General features: G+C 38.7%; 1 pseudogene; it reads right to left on the reverse strand.

Annotated features, from left to right (window-relative positions):
• Positions 1-17047, reverse strand: part of LOC126471164 (CLIP-associating protein 1-like) — a 245149-nt pseudogene that overhangs the window by 178718 nt on the left and 49384 nt on the right.

Consider the following 17047-nt stretch of genomic DNA (forward strand, 5'->3'; position numbering starts at 1 on the left):
GCCTACTCACTTGAGACTACATGAACTACATACATTGTGGCAAAGGTGTTCACAATGGGAGGGGGGGGGGGAAAATCGTACCTGGTGCAGATGACGCAGTAACCAATTGACGTTTAAAGGAGGCCGAACGCCTGGTTTTAGATCCCGGCCCTTTCGTTAACATGCAAAGCAGAACAGACACCATATTAAGGAAGTGAGTATGGGTCACATCAACAATTGCAAGACAATAATTCAGAAGATGATGCATTATACAGCTCAAAAAGGAAAGTTTATTCAGAATTGTGATTAGCCTACATACGAAGATAAGTAAAGCTAATGATGATGGTTAAGCAAGCAAACATGCAGACAGATATACAAGCAAGCAGCAATGTCACTGGATGATAGAGTGTAAAATATCCACATCAAACCACACACAGCAGAATTTGAAATATCTGTGAGTTTCACATAAAAATATGTTAGAAAGCATTTAGGATACAGAATCCATTTTGTAAATTATTGTGATACACCAGTAACAATACATTACCTGGAAACTTCACCACCATCCAATCTTAAACCAGTTTAATGTTCTTTTTAATATTTAAATTGTATTAATGTGAACACATTAAGCTAGACTGTGTTACAAGGATAATCTCCCCCCCCCTCTCCCCCCCCCCCCCCCCACACACACACACACACACACTTCACCTTTTAGACACATGTATATTCAGTGAGCAGTACATACAGTGCACTCACATAAATACGTTTAAATTATCAGGACAACAGTACATTAGTTTTTACACGTGGTAACACAAAATATCTGTAATGACAACGGCATTTAATCATAAATGTCAGCTTTTTATAAAAAGTTCAAGTTATTTCATCAATTTCACTAGCATGAAAACTGTCTCTGAAGAAAGTATTCCGTACGGATCCTAAAAGCTCAGTGACATTAGTGTTGGAAAATAGTAGACACACCAAACCAAAATGTAATGTCATATCTGCAACAGAATAAAGAACTCAACTCCATTAAATGACGTCCATTTCTTCTCAATATTATCAATCCTGCAAATCTAAGGCAAAGCATTCATTCCATTCCCTCAAAGTATTTTCTTTTATATATATTATTTAAATGCAAGGACTGATTTCTTTCATTACTGTGAGCTTCACACTGTAAAGGAGAAATAGCATGCTGTCCTTGTAATCAACAAATTTAAAAAAATGCCCAAACTGAAAATTATGAGTGAGCCAAAATCTCAGCATCTATCTAATATAGAACCAGAAAAATCCAGTAAACATTAAATATAAATTACTCATGAAATAACATGCACCTGTTTGCTCATTCACAATACCTATTCAAGTAACGTGTCATCCAGGTACAGCCTCGCAAAAGATGAGTAATATAGGAACATAAATTTATTATTGATGACAGAAAAGGTAGTTGAGGCAAGATCCATTTCCTGCAGTGTAGTCTTTTTGTCTACAGACAAAACATATCGGTGCTCATATTACAGATCATCATAAAAAATATAGTAGATAAAATATTTTTTCCCACACGAAGGAAATGAACATGCCAGCAATGAATTAGTAACAAATTTGTTTCTTACCTGGTGAAGTTGCTTTGCCTACTCCAGAGTTCTTCCTCGAAAAACTTGCAGATCGTTGTCTTCCAGATTTCGGCTGAAAATCACACACATTACCAATGAAATGATTGCATTCAACTAAAACACGTATTATATAACAGTAACATCAATTTTCATTCATGTGTCAGATGAAATGTTCAAAATAACACCATTAACTGGAGGTCCAGAAATACAGTTCAAAAGTAGAGATAAAAATTGCTCAGCAATTTAAAACTGTTCTTCTCTTACTATCAGCAAAATGCTCATGAAATTTGTAAATTTTTCCCACAGTCAACAGCACTTGTGTGTTCCACGGGTTGCTTCCAAAAGTTGTGGATTCTACTGATGACAATGACAATTAATAACACTACATAAGTATAACAGAGAAAAAATAGTCACCCTCAAGTGATATTACACTTATACCGTGTAATGTGATGTCTAAACTCACAATGGTCTCAATTCAGCAATGAAGAAAGTCCACAGTTTCTTCAGGAATGTCATAACCAGCTGAAGCCACTCAATGATTAGATTCTGTAGAGAAACCAAATTCAGGAGATATTGATAGCTATGTCTGACATGATGTTCCAGATGGTTCCAGCATTTCATGGGTCAGCTGAGGTGCAAGAGGGTGCCTGAGTGAGCAATACAAATTTGTGGGCTCTGGTCACCGTATGAGTAACACCAAAACATCACTGAACCATTTTCAGCCTGAACTACAGCCTCAGCACACTGCGAGTTAAACATACCAATGGGCCATTGGTGTTCCCAATGTCCTGAATGATCCGAAGAGAGAAAAATCATGTCTCGTCAGACCACAGTACGTGCCTCAGCCAGATACTATGCAGTTTCTGTGTTGTTTGGCCATCTGAAGAAGTGATGTTTCATGAGCTACTGTGAGCAATGGCCTTTTGTGAGATGTCTGATACCCAAGTGCCCACTGCATTTTATTCCTCTCCCAATGTTTGCTAGGAAATGGCTGACATTGACCTACACTTAGTGACAGTAACAATACCAGGTGTTAAAAATCAATAAAAACAGTCTCGATCACATTTTCGGATTTTTTATTTGTTGGAAAGTGGTTTCGACTTTTTCCTCACACCATCTTCATGCTTACACTTCCTTTATGGCTGCTGGTGGCAGCGGTCACTGCAGTGACAACAATACTTCTACGGATCTTGCTCTGTCTGCTGCCACCAGCAGCCATAATGGCGGTGGAAGCCAGAAGATGGTCCAAGGAAAGGGCCAAAACAGGTTGGCAACAAATAAAAAATAAGAAAATGTGATCGAGACTGTTTTTATCGATTTTTAACATTTCATACTGATCACTGTGCTCCAGTCAAGAACCATTTCTACAATTGTAAATGCCAGATGTGTATGAAACAGATTATTGTTGACAATGCATGACACTCATCTTCAGTCCTGTCCATTATGTCAGTGATGGATGGTTACGCAACTGCCTGGCACCATTTCTACAACATTTACAGCACTCCAAAGAGCTCTAACATGTCATTTTAAGAGGGTGATTAACATTTAGTGAGTTTATTAACAATATTATTATTATTATTTTAATAACATGTTTTGGGTTATTACATGAGTTAAAAATCCATTTTTCTACACAGTATTTCTGGACAAGTCTTTATCTTCAAGTGTTACAAATCAGTGCTTTTGTGTGTGCTCACTGTTGTTTGTTGTGGTCTTCAGTCCTGAGACTGGTTTGATGCAGCTCTCCATGCTACTCTATCCTGTGCAAGCTTTTTCATCTCCCAGTACCTACTGCAACCTACATCCTTCTGAATCTGCTTAGTGTATTCATCTCTTGGTCACCCTCTACGATTTTTACCCTCCACGCTGCCCTCCTATACTAAATTGGTGATCCCTTGATGCCTCAGAACATGTCCTACCAACTGATCCCTTCTTCTGGTCAAGTTGTGGTGTGCTCACTATTTGATCTTATAGACTGAGTTTTTGATAGTGACCGCCCCCCCACCCCCACACTTATAGCAGAATTTGACTCCTCAATGCCTGTCTACACTCTTTTACACCATTTTTTTATCATATTACCTCCCACTACTGCATGAAATGTATATGTCCTACATGTCCTCTGGCTCTGATGAATGAGTGCTAAACCCCAAGCCTTGCTTGCACTGAAATCCCATTTGTGTTTTTCTATGTCCTTGTATCAGCAGACTCCTTACTTCCACTGTCCTGTAAACTTCAAGCTTGCTTCACGATGTTTGTCCTGCCCTATTTTGTTTCATTATGATACACTAGCAGCATTTAGTGACACCTTCATTACTTCCCAGTTTCAGTCAAGTATGTCAATGATTTTCTTGTAAACCACCTTAACTCTTTTGATTGTTTCAGATACGGCATCCCACATCAGTGTGGAATGATGCATACACCCAGTTTTCAGAGGCCTCAATTATATTTAACATTACTAAGCAGTCATTTTATGGCCATTGGTTGGGACTGAATACAATGCATGCAGTGTTTCCAGAGAAGACAACAGAACCTTTTTTTTTTTTTTTTTTGGGACAACATCAAGTGGATAACAGATTCATTCTTTTTCATCATATTTCTCAGTATTTTTTCATAGGTTCAGTTCATTTTGGCTGCAACATTCACTTGATTTGTTGATCTAAATAACCATTACATTAGAAAATTACTTGAAAGTATTGTAGTGTTTCGACAAGGCTCTTTTCAGAATTAATTTTCACTCTGCAGTAGTGTGTATGCTGATTTGAAACTTCCTCACTGTGCCTGACCGGAACTCGAAACTGGGACCTTCGCCTTTCACAGGCAACTGCTCTACCAGTTGAGCACAACTCACAAACTGCCCTCACACCCTTACTTCTGCCAGTAGCTTATCACCTACCCTCAAAACTTCACTTAAGACTCTCCATGTATAACTGTAAGCAAGTACCCTGGATGAGAGTGCACAGCAGGTCATTTCTTTGTGACGGGTCATTACAGTTCAAATTGTGGAGTAGGGGTTGGAGAGTGTGGATTTTCTATACACATTGCTAAATCTACCCTTTACACCCCTTATCTGTTATGCATTCAAGGAAGTCGGCTCTTTAAGTACTCATATTCTGAACCATGTTATAGAAATTATACTCTCTACGATCCTGTAATATTATTTTAAATATTTCGCAGTCTCCTAACATCAGATGGTTTGTACTACCGTACACTTCTGGTAATTAGCTATGTTTACTATGTTCCTAAAGATCTCAGAAAAACTGTCATATCTGCTTGTCAAAACTGCATGATAAGACAATGCATAACAATTCTGTGATCATCATTTGGTCTAGTAAAGTTGTTGTTCAATGGTTGTGTTATTTATGAAGAATTATTGAGACATTCGGAGATTTTTCAATGACTTTTCTCCTCATTAAAATCCGTTCTACTTTGGAAAAAGTTTCCTTCTAACTTATTACATTTTATCCAACACCATACTATCTTATCATAGTGCTCAAAAATTTTAAATAATTCAGGCATTCATCTTGTGGAAGAGTATCATTTTCTGCACCACATGGGGTATACTTTGCTCAATCTCTTAGAAAATTTATCTAATAAAGAACTGTAATATGGGCCTGTAATCAATTTTTCCCCTTTCCAAAAATAGTTCAAATGGGTCTGAGCACTATGGGACTCAACATCTGAGGTCATCAGTCCCCTAGAACTTAGAACTACTTAAACCTAACTAACCTGACATCACACACATCCATTCCCAAGGCAGGATTCAAACCTGCGACCGTAGCAGTCACGCGGTTCCGGACTGAAGTGCCTAGAACCGCACGGCCACCGCGGCCGGCTTCCCCTTTCCAGAGAGCTGATAAATATGCTATGCAACTCTCAAAAAGGCATCATCATTACTTTTCACATCATACAACAGAACTACCAACAGTAAGTGGGAATTCACTACAGGAACTCTACTGCAATAACTGTTACTAGCACTCAAATTACAATTAAATTCCCTACATATCATAAACCAAAATGAAGGCTGAAGCTGTTCTCTATTTGACAGTTAGTTTCCTCATCACAGTGTTTAATTATGAATAGTCCTATTGGAGTTGGTTGCCTTCTTCCAACCAGTGAAGTGACTTATCCAACTAGTTATAAAGAGACATGCAGTTTAAGTGGACTCCAAACCAGAGTGCAACTTAGTGTTTTGCACATACATAAAGCATTGATAAAGGTGAAATGTAACACTAAATTACTGTAATAGTATCAAAACCAACCAGGGATTGCATTCCTAACCTTTGGATTTGCAATGTTTCACTCACCCATCTATTCACATGTCAACCATTATACAACATCATAAAAATTCACAAAAATTAGCCTTGAGTTTATCTATACAATGGCGATACATGGTCACACTTCTAATAAACTGTGAGCATCAACAGGCCCAACATATTGCCAGTTTTATTATGCCCAATGGTTTGTTTTCCCCATGGACCATCTGCTGAAAGAATAAGAAAATAAAATATGATATTTGTGCAATATGTGTAAAAATGATGATGTAGATGTCCACGTAATGTATGTGCTACACATATACTGCAGCACAGTGATTTAAAAAGAGCTTTGTGCAATCCACAGTTCACTGGTTCCTCCCCCCCTTGACCCCAACACATATTGTATACCACTACTATCCTATCTATAGAATATTTAATGCATTTTCATTGTTTTACCTAACTTGCCTTGGAATCAAAATAAGTCATTGTCAATGAATTTCAATAAAGAGCCCCGACTTGAGAAAAAATTAACAACAACCTATAATACAGCATAGTGCCATCTTCAACATCCAAGGAAAGGATGGATCCTATTTGAGATTCATTCAAATAAATCTAAAATTGGTGGCCGATGGGATTTTATACAAATCATTGTGACATGCCAGAGGAGGTGCTATTGGGTCCCTAACTAGTTGGAGTACAGCCATATCTTTCAATTGTGGGGAGGGAAAACGTGTTATTTTACCCCCAAGCTACTCTGGCTAATTTGAACATATCCAGCAGTGTAAGTGGTATCTTTTTGGAAGGTATAATCCCCTTCTGGGAATCATTTCTGTGCCTCTGAATGAACAAAGTCACCACAGAATTTATGAGACACCTTTTCCGAAAGTGAAGCACTGAAACAATATTTTGTGGCTAATTCAATGTTACTGAGAGTGTGGTCCATGTCTAACCCACTTCAAGCTGTTCAAAGATTCTGCCCGGAAAAACAAGAGTCCAAATGGTGTCTTTGTGACATTACATTACTTGACACAAAAGATTATACTCCTCTCACAATGAAAAGCAAGTGCAACTGAGATAATACGAATCTAACGCACTGTTTCTCATTATCCCTGAATTGTGTAGCTATTCAGAATTGCCAGTACTCTGTTACTACATAGGTAATACAACTGTTGTTTATCGGGAAACCTTCAGTCATTTACAGTAGGTGCTACAACATTCTCTGTCCATTGTCTTCTTTTCCCGAAATATATTTAATTTTTGGACACTAGTGTAATACAAAGAAAGTATGAAGAAAAATACATACATGTTAGCAAGCACTGGACATAATTCATGTGACTTGTGGCTACATCTATACCATATGTAGCTCAGGTGCAGTGACTCACTGGGGAAACTACAAAGAAACAAAAGTGAATTTTTCATGAAAGAGTTCTTCTTCACACACACCATACTTCATCACATGCATGCAGTATACACTGAGGTGACAAAAGTCCTGGGACAGTTATAAGTGCTAGGGAGTTCAATATTCCAAGACCTACAATGTCAAGAGTGTAACGAGAATATCAAATTTCAGGCATTACCTCTCACCATAGACAATGTAGTGGCTGCCAGCATTCACTTAATGACCGAGAGCAGCTGCGTCTGCATACAGTTGTCAGTGCTAACAAACAAGCAACACTGTGTGAAACAACCATGGAAATCAATGTGGGATGTATGATGAACGTTAGGACAGTGCGGTAAGATGTGGCATTAATGGGCTATGGCAGCAGATGACTGACATGTGTGCCTTTGCTAGCAGCACATCAAGCTACAGCACTTTTCCTGGGCTTGTGACCTATCAGTTGGACCCCAGACGACTTGAAAACCATGGCCTGGTCAGATGAGTCCCAATTTCAGTTGGTAAGAGTTGATGGTACCGTCTGAGTGTGATGCAGAGTCTGTGAAGCCGTGGACCCATGTTGTCAACAAGGCACTGTGCAAGCTACTGTTGGCTCCATAACGGTGTGGGCTGTGTTTACAGGGAACAGACTGGGCCCTCTGGTCCTACTGAACCAATCATTCAATGGAAATGCTATGTTCGGCTACTTGGAGACTATTTGCAGCCATTCTTGGATTTCTTGTTCCGAAACAGCAATGCACAATGTCACCGGGCCACTATTGTTCGTAACTGATTTGAAGAACATTCTGGACAATTCAAACGAATAATTTGGCCACACAGATCGCCCACCATGAATTCCATCAAACATTTACAGGCCATAATCAAAAGGTTGGTACACAAAATTCTATACTGGCAACATTTTCGCAGTTATGAACAGCTATGGGGGGCAGTGTGGCTCAATATTTCTGCAGGGGCTTCCAATGGTTTGTTGAGTCCATGTCATGTCAAGTTTCTGCACTACACCAGGCAAAAGCAGGTCTGCCATGATATTAGGAGATATCCCATGACTTTTGTCACCTCAGTATATTACCAACAACTGAGGTGGTGTGAAGAAGAAACAATTGTGCTGACAGATTAATCAGTGTTACCAAAGGAAAGGATTATTGGTCAGAAGAGTTGTGTAAATTTTTAAATCAATGATCACTGAAGACTGTGCACACTGAGAATGGCACAATAAAACACAATACTACAATTAAAGGCAGTGTAGGCACGTATGTCACATAGGTAGCACAAACCACCTGAGAACACTGAAGTGTGTCAGAACAACTGATACAGTTACAGGCACTGCTTGGTGTCCTTTTCTGCGAAGAGACTGGTCTGTTCGCCACCTAATTTTTCCGGCTTCCTTTGTCCTAGATAGTAAAGTTCTAATTCAAATTGTTAAACCATAAAAGACACATATTTATTCCAAGCTTTGTGGTTGGCAACTCCAATAGATGTGCGTTCAGCACCCAATGCCCAGTTACGCAGTTTGTTGTCCATTTACAATGCTGCATTCTATTCCATTTCATCATTACAGAGCCTTTGTACTGACAATGGTAGTGTCACTCCTCCTAGAGTGCTCTGGTATTATGTTCCAGCAGAATAATGACTGATATCATGTCACTCCAACTGTCTAAGACAGACTTTTTGATCAGCAGATGCCGCTCCTTCCTTATTGATGACATTCACTTGATAGATGTCCCCCATATGACAGAATCAGTCTCCACACATGACCTATGGAATCACATCATAGCAACTTGGAAGTCACAGGACAACAAGGGAGCATACATATTTTAAAATCCCATGATACCCTATGAAAAACTTCTTGTTGCTACAACAGGTTCAATAACAACCAGTTCTCTTGGTAAAAATTTGTGAAGTAGTAATGAAAATAAATGTCTTGTCATTAACAATCTGTATATTAAGTGATTTTTTACTGGTTCCATTATTCTAAAGCAACACTTTTCTTTAACAGCTGTGGAATTTATAAGTGAACTAGTTATCCAGCACAGGTTGGGGCGCAGGGTACCCAAGTAATGAAAATTTAGAATGAGATAATTTTTCCCACGGGATTTGCAGTTCAACCGGCAATCGAATAGTTTTGCATACAAATGAACACAGACTTTAAAACATGACCAAATAAAGTTATCAGCAGGCAGATAGAAACATCAGGTTAAATCCACTCAATCCTTAACTGAGCAACTTCAGTGTAAATCACTGACAAAAAAGCACATGAGTTGGAACATTTCAGGAGAGAGGAAAAATACCTTGTTAACATTATTAGATTACTAAATGTTGGAAGTTGGGAGTGAAACTTTTTGTAAAAAAATTGTTATACTTACGATAGCACCAGCATCTCCATCAGGTTCATCAAAGGACCTTGCAGAATCTGAAAAATGAATTTATTATCAGTCTAACAGCTGCAAAATTGTCAGCAGACTATCCCCCCAATTTCTTTATTGTTAATAGCATTGTTTCTCATCACAAGCACGTGCTAAGGATCTAAGATACAGTCAAGTCCTCATTCAGCCTGTAGCTGAATCTACAACAGCAAATATTGTAAAATGCAATCCTCTAAACAGCAGCATAACAAGTTCAGTTGCAAACAAGCACCAATAAGAATCCCCCACCTAGAACAGAAAGCCTAACATCAGCAGGCCAGAGCATCTTCCTTGCAGCAGTACGTACAATATAAGCACACTGTGAATTTCATCTGATGCTACTTTATCTTTCACAAAGAGTCACATCCTCCTATTGGCAATATTTTTTTCCAGACCAACAATGAGCTAATCATATTTAACACAGATGCCATACTGTGTCCATAAAACATTTCAACATTCACACATGGCCCAGTAGGCATCTCAATGAAATCATTTGCTTGTCCTTTTGTGAATGGAGACTCCTCATAATACTCTGGACCATTTTATTTCCAGGGAACAACTGATGAATGGTCACTCACAACACTAATGGAATCAATGGAGAAATTCCACCACTAGTAATTCAATACACCCCAGAGTCCCCAGGATTATATTATGTTCTGCACTGGACATAGTAATCTTATTTTCAATATGATCAGTGCTTTCATTTTAAAGTGCTCATATACACACATCAAAAAAAGTTTTTAATGGGCTCGGTTCTGAGAGTTCCAGAACCTGTACAGAAAATTGGAATAGAGATCAACAGAAACATCATTTCCGCCATTTTTAGTGCTCATGAGAACCACACGTTGCATGTTGTACCACCATACAGGAAGACCTTCAGAGGAGATGGTCCAGATTGCTGTACACACTGGCACCTGTAATACCCAGCATCAAATCCTTTTGCATTGATGCATGTCTGTATTCATCATGGTATACTATCCACTAGTTCATAAAGGCACTGTTCATCCAGATTGTCCCACTCCTCAACAGCGATTCAGCATAGATCCCTCAGAGTTGTTGTTTGGTCATGTCGTCCATAAACAGCCCTTTTCAATCTATCACAGGCATGTTTGATAGGGTTCATGTCTGCAGAACATGCCGGCCACTCTAGTGAAGCGATGTCGTTATCCTGAAGGAAGTCATTCACAAGATGTGTATGATGGGGGCGCAAATTATCGTCCATGAAGACGAATGCCTCGCCTATATGCTGCCGATACAGTTGCACTGTCGGTTGAAGGATGGCACACACATATCGTACAACTATTATGGCGCCTTCCATGACCACCAGCAGCGTATGTCAGCCCCACATAATGCCATCCCGAAAAAGCAGGGAACCTCCATCTTGCTGCACTCGCTGGACAGTGTACCTAAGGCGTTCAGCCTGACCGGGTTGCCTCCAAACACGTCTCTGATGATTTGATGATTGTCTGGTTGAAGGCATATGCGATACTCATTTGTGAAGAGAATGTGATGCCAATCCTGATCGGTCCATTCGGTATGTTGTTGGGCCCATCTGTACTGTGCTGCATGGGGTCATGGTTGCAAAGATGGACCTCACAATGGACGTCAGGAGTGAAGTTGCGCATCATGCAGCCTATCGCGTACAGTTTCAGTCATAACACAATGTACTGTGGCTGCAAGAAAGCATTATTCAACATGGCGGCGTTGCTGTCAGGGCTCCTCTGAGCCATCATCTGTAGGTAGTGGTCATCCACTGCAGTAGTAGCCCTTGGGCGGCCTGAGCAAGGCATGTCATCGACAGTTTCTGTCTCTCTGTATCTCCTCCACGTCCAAACAACACCGCTTTTATTCACTCCGGGATGCCTGAACACTTCCCTTGTCGAGAGCCCTTCCTGGCACAAAGTAACAATGTGAACACGATCATCCTGCAGTATTGACTGTCTAGGCTTGGTTGAACTGCAGACAACACGAGCCGTGCACCTCCTTCCTGGTGGACTGACTGGAACTGATCGACTGTCTGACCCCCTCCGTCTAATAGGCACTGCTCATGCTAGGTTGTTTACATCTTTGGACAGGTTTAGTGACATCTCTGAACAGTCAAAGCGACTTTGTCTGTGATACGATATCCACAGTCAATGTCTATCTTCAGGAGTTCTGGGAACTGGTGTGATGCAAAACTTTCTTTGATGTGTGTATAACATAAGACAAATAAGTATATAACACAAATAAGTTTAAGAAAGACATCTGCCATTGATAATTTACCGCTTGCCAGTAAATTGGTAAATGCTGTCAGTCTCCTCGATAACCAGTTACTCACATTGTGAGTTACCTGCATATAAATCCAAAACTGCTTTGGTCAAATTGCAAGAGATCTCACTGTTCTTGAATATTACAATATTATGAAACGGAAAGTTTCTACTCATGTAGCAACTTTCCTTTTCATATTATTATTACACTCCATCCTGGATTTTCCATTGTTTGTTCTTGAATATTCGTGCATAAACACTCTAAAGGGCAGAATACAGATTCAACACTACACATAGAGCCGAAAGAATGCAGCTAGCATTTTGTGTCATGAAGAATTGCTATTGCATGGTTAATGGCTAATGGCTCACACCATCTTGGCTAAGATACAAACAGGACTTCTCCGGAAAGTGAATGAACTCATATTCAATTGAGAATATTGGACCTATCAACCTAATGAAATACATGTGTCATCTTTAGATTATAGCAGTATATTCATGTTCTGTCTAATCTATTCCCAACCTGTCACTCAGTCACTCACGAACCATACCTCAGTCTTCATAGTCCTTGCAAGCACAGAAGGTCTCTCACTAAACCCGGGACCAAAAAAACTAGCAAAACATCAAAAGTGAAGGGGTCAGCTGTTTTCATCATCACATTAATATGTGAGAATAAGGCAACTGAAACTGATGTTAAGTCTCTTCTAAAGAAAATTACAAATAATAATACCTAGTCATATCTCCAGTCAGGTAAACTGACAAGCAATAGCAGTATGGTAGAATGTTGAAAAATCACCAGCAAACAAGGCTTATTCCAAAGCACTCCTCACCTACAAGAATATGATATGGTGTGATGGCAAAATAGATAATCAAAAAATTATTTCACTGAGTAAACTGTTGTCCTGAGTAAAATGTACACCTCCAACTTTATATGGGGTGGTGGTGGTGGTGGTGACTAACCTATGGAAATCATATACTTTTTCTCTCAATCAAAGACAAAACACTCATACAGTGTCAGTGCAGGAAAGCTTCCGATATACTCTCCTCCCACGCAATATTATTATGATAGGTAATTACATAATCCAAAGAAATATCTGCAAAGATTAATGGTGTTCCTTGGTGGCACTCTGCAATGCACCTGATTCTCTTTATTCACATAGCCATACCTACTTGAAGACATTTAATCTTATGATGGCTTCAGAGGGAAACTTTAAATGTGCTAAGACAGGAAAGCTGTAATGTCCCTTGACGACATAGGTAAAACGTTGATTTCTACAACATCTTAGGCACCTGAGCCATATCTGCTGGTAAGGCAGATTATAACCCTGAACAGAAAACATTTACTTGTATACCTCGAAGGTGTTTAATGCGAAGTGTATAACTGTGACAATTCAAATGTACCAGCTGTTGGTACAACTATTAATACATTTGTATTTCTTGCCTCAGCAGCTTTCAGGTACATTTTCATTAAGGATATTCAGTATTTTCTCAGTCACTGTAATTGTCAGTGTTTACTTTTTATGATATTATGTGTGTGTGTGTGTGTGTGTGTGTGTGTGTGTGTGTGTGTGTGTGCGTGTGTGTGCGTGTGTGTGTGTGTGTGTGTGTGTGTGTGTGTGAGAGAGAGAGAGAGAGAGAGAGAGAGAGAGAATGTGCTAACTGCTCAGTCCTGTTTAAATGCCTTTTGACGACTCACTGCCTCTACAGTCAGTGAGCTGTTACTTTTGCTCCTTAAATTATTTACATTCTACTAGAGATTTTCATTGTCATATATATTTTTCTTCTTTCCAGACCAAAATGTTATTCTGTTGCCTGTGGACAGACCACTACATTACAGGACAGGCTACATGTGAAGGTTTGTATGTGAAGACTTTGTTGAAGGATGCAATCTGAAACTTATGAGAATTTTTACATTCTTGATCACACACTTCCGTGCTATACATTATAGCTGTGTCTATCATCTACTGCTGCAACTTTCAACATTAAGCAACTATCAGGAACAGTGTAAGGGCTTCGGTTTCCAATTATAAATTTAATTACCCTCAAAGATGCTAGTTAACAAAAATAAAGAGAGCAATGTAGATAATGAACAATCGTGTGCACTGTTTACACTGTGTGGCACATTATCACTGCCACTTTCATCAGACTGTAGCAGAGATGCAAGGGTTCTTACACAGCAGAATACAGTCATAAGCTTTAAGGGTGTAAATTCCAAAATAGGTTGCAAACGATGCAACAGAAAGGTATCCTTTCCCACAACAGCAGCAACTTGAATGTCAACAGGGTGCTAAAACACAAGAACTTCTTGCAAAACTGAGAATTAAGTTTGGCCTTACCCAATTTATTTCTCTTCTGAAATGTTGAAGAAATCAAACAAAGGCATTTTTTGTTCTTTGATTTAGCAGGGAGAATCTATACAATGTTTCTAAACAACCTTGACAAAGAGGAATATTGTGGTCACTATGTGATTTAAGAATGTGCCTCACTTTCTCAGTCTTTCCCTCACATTAATGCACAGACAACATTGGAGTCCTTTCATTCATTTATAACAAAACAGTCTTCAAACACAGTGAGCCGATTATGTAGTAGTTATTTTTTGTGGCTCACTTCTGGGACCTAGTCTGAGACAGTATATAGAGTCAAATAACACATCTATCAATATTCACATCTCACAGATGTGGTATGATTGAGAGGAGGAGCAGTGATCCCAAGAGGAACAGCAGAAGAATAGATTTATATGGAGAATGTAACATGGTTAACCTTGTCATTCAATATGTAATGAAGTGATACACAGGGTTAGTCTAAACTCTACCATGGTTGTCTGCTGAGTGTTTTTATATACGGAACCTTGTTAGAGAGTAATGAGCTATGCCTGTCATCCTAAAATCCTTAGTGACACTACTGTGTGCAGAATGCCTGCACACCAGTGCAAACACATTTAAAATAGAATGTATATTGTGTTGGTAAAATACAAAATGTTTCCTTTGACTCGGGGTTCATTCTGTTCACAAAACATGTTGTACAGCAAGTTACTGTCTTACATGGTTAAGACTCCCACGAGACTGAAAAAAGCCAGCTCTGCATACGTAAACCAATCCATCTTGTATCACTACATATACACAACTAAAACTAATTAATAAACAAAACCCAAAACAACAGTGATCAGTTCAAATTGAAATTTGGTAGTGAGGTGGAAATAACTGTTTTGTAAATAGCAAGTACCAAGAATCAATGGAAATATTTTCTTTACAAACCAATACACATTCTACATCACATGTATCATTCTAAATCACATAAACTGTGTTCTGATAATCTCAGTATTTTATAAAGTTCTGACAGCTATGTGGCACATGATGTTATTTTTTAGCAATACAATAACCAACAAAAACAACATAAGCTGTCCTAAAGCAACTGATTGGATGAAGAGTGATGAGTATCATTACCGCCTTACGTGCCTTGCATCTCATTCTTACCAGTGGACTATTCTCACACAACTGGGATATAAGGTACAAACACAAAAGCAAAAGTATGTATTTTGCATTAACTGTCTCATTTCCTTCAAGCACATCCATCATACATTCCTATGATGTTTATATCAAAATTTTAAAGGATGAACCAAAACAGGAAAGCTGGAGATAAGATTTTTGAAAGTTGGGAACAGTAGGACTTTCATTCTATAGAACAGCTAACAAATGGCAGTATGAGGTGTAAATGTAATACACACAAGAGGAGTTGTGAAGATGGCTGCTCCATTGACGCTATGTGTAATGGAGACATTTTGTGTAGTTAAGGCATAAACCTGCTGAAACACATCACAGGATGTAATTGCCGCAACGTGATTCATGCATGGTACACTCAATCTACAAGCTGCAACACTTCTGTGGCAGAAATACCAGATACCGGAAGTGATCCAGACAGTAGTGAACATACAAATAAAAAAGTCAGAATGTAGTAGCAAAGGAAATCATCACACATGGTGACAGTACAGTCCAAAAGCATGCTGCAATCTGAAGAAAGTATTGTATTAAATTCTTAAAAATCAAGTTTGGGTTGAAAAAAGTAAAACCTAAATTGTAACTATTTTCCCTAGTTTCTTGTATTTTCTAGTTATCTACAATGTGCAGGGCATTTTGAACTCAAAATAATCATGTGACAATCTAACATTTATTGACAACAATTTCTAATAAAATCTTATGTTCCTCAAATTTAGACATGTGCAATTGTTCCCTATGGTCTATGCCCCATTAGTGAGATACACCTCCATTGCCCAGAAACTCATCACAGGCAAAAGGAAAAAGCTTCTAAACTAGATGAGTGCTTAAATTGTTGGCCACATCAGTACTTATTCCAAAACTGTATTTCACAATGAAGAGATTGTTTCTAAATGCCTTCACTTTTCTGAACAAATAAACTGCAGTATCAATTAATGTACTGATATACTTTTCAGTAAAATGTTTCATGCACTGCTGTTTCACTTTTTCTCGGTCATTTAATAAACACAAAATGTTGATATTCTCATAAACACGATATGTTGCTATTCTCATAAATAGGATGTGTTGCTATTCTCATAAACACTAAATGTTGCTTTTCTCAGTCCCGATTTCAGCTCTTTTCTTGTCTCATATATTCCTGGTTACTATGTTTTGAGTTATGCTGTTCATAACTACTATAAATGTTGCACAGATTTGGTCCACTAACAATGTCACTAGATACTGAACAGATTATTTGATTTCTTTGTTCATAGCAAATATACTCCAACCCCCATTAATCTTGGAAATAGTGATGTTAGTCATCAATTCTGTGAGGCCACAGAACAAGACTGTTGATGCAACCCCTCTCCCCGCAGTTTCTCTCATACAATGTTCCACTTATTAACCACAGTCAAGTCCAAATCCAAAAGCAGGATCATCAATGAAGTACAACACTTCACACTGAAAGCACATTGATTAGACACCAACACAAAGACAGATCAGAACTGCCTCCAGCATGTAGTATGTTCTTAGTTACATGAACATCAAATATTGTAGAATATGCATGGATTAAAAACATAAAAATTTTCAAGAACCTACTAGACATGATAAACAAATATTTGATAGTGATTGGAATTGAATTAGTGACCCACAGGACATCAGCTGGCAATGTTAACGTCTACTCCACGCAGGATGCAGCACAG

This window comes from Schistocerca serialis, chromosome 3, assembly GCF_023864345.2.
Source record: "Schistocerca serialis cubense isolate TAMUIC-IGC-003099 chromosome 3, iqSchSeri2.2, whole genome shotgun sequence".
Classification (NCBI taxonomy): Eukaryota; Metazoa; Arthropoda; class Insecta; order Orthoptera; family Acrididae; genus Schistocerca; species Schistocerca serialis.